Source organism: Osmerus eperlanus, unplaced genomic scaffold, assembly GCF_963692335.1.
Source record: "Osmerus eperlanus unplaced genomic scaffold, fOsmEpe2.1 SCAFFOLD_243, whole genome shotgun sequence".
In the NCBI taxonomy this organism is placed as follows: Eukaryota; Metazoa; Chordata; class Actinopteri; order Osmeriformes; family Osmeridae; genus Osmerus; species Osmerus eperlanus.
In genome coordinates, this window is record NW_026911049.1 from 16,017 (window position 1) to 17,500 (window position 1,484).

The window sequence follows — 1,484 nt, forward strand, 5'->3', positions numbered from 1 at the left end:
ATCAAACCAGATATATAGCCCTCGCTTTTCCCCCTAGGAAGGATGGATGTATTCTTTAAGTATCAGAACAGGACCCATGTATCTTTTTAGAATTAAAATTTTTAAAGCTAACCACTGATTTATAGGTTAATTAGGGGGTCTGATAGCCTGGCTCTGCCCTCCTACGTACTTCCGCTCAATTTTGATTTTGCTTCTGTACTAGGTCTGGGCTTGAGGTATGTAAGTCAGATGTCTCCGGTTAATTTTCTACCTGTCCAATCAGCGAACAGAGGGAGTGGCTGAGAACGATGACGTTGATGTCGTGCGCTAGTTTGTGCTGTAGTTCCATAATGGCGTCGGAGAAAGATGCGAGCGAAGCCATTCGGTCCGTTGTGGCAACGCTGCTGAATATCCAGAAGTTAAAGCCAGAGCAAGAACAATCTTTGATCCCCACGGGGTTCGTTTGATTTTCCAGCTAGCTACGTTAGTCGTGAAGGAGTTGGCTAAGGCGAACGCTAGCGATTGGTTATGGCAGATCCAGAGTGGTTCTGGGCAGATCCAATAGTTTTAAACTTCAACAGAGTAGCCTACCCGCCTTCAAGTAAGTTAACGCTTGTCAATGGAGCGGGCCCAGACTCTCTGTACAAATTAAATGTAGAGAGTCTGGTTAGGACCAGGCTATAGGGGTCTGACCCATTCCTAGGACATCTTCATTGGTCGGCCCAGTGGTTGACCTTTCCTGTACCATAGAAAAGTGTTACAATTTTAGCGACTTTTCACCTTCCCTTGCAGAGATGGCAAAAGTACACACATCATTCTGATACTCATGTTTAAAAAGATTCTGGTAAAAATTTAAGTGCTGACTACACTTCTCTCTTTCTCTCAAGTTAAGGTAAGGAAGTGTGGGCTCTGACATATCTTAAGTAAAAAGTAGCCATTTCCTGTAGGACCTCACATCATAGTGATACATGAATTCAAAAAGACTACAGATATGCATTGCATTAGCCAGGAATCCTTTTGACACCGACAATTTCGAACATATATGGCCATGGGTGATTATCTGGAATGTCTATTCTCAGTCATTTCGACATCGCTGACTCCCTGCCTCATACATTACATACTTAGTTTTTGCAATGTACTTTTTTTTCAGCCTTTAAAAAAAAAAAAAAAGTTTTTTCACAAATCTTTTTTCAACCTTTCGAATCTTAATATTTTTTCAAACCTTTTTTTTTTGTTGCCTTTGTAGACTAGCTTACGTTTGTTGTGCGTGATTAGCCAGGAAATGAAAAGGCAATGACAAAACATAATATTGATCATGCCACCAAATACAGATTCAAACTAGTTACGAGCCTCGCTTTAACCCTTGTGCTGCCTTCGGGTCACATGACCCAAAGGTTCATAACGAACCACCGTTGTGTTTACCCAATTTTACCCAATACAAAAACAAATAACAATTATTTTCTTTTAACCATTGCAATGTGGGGGGTCTGAGACAGCCCGACAGT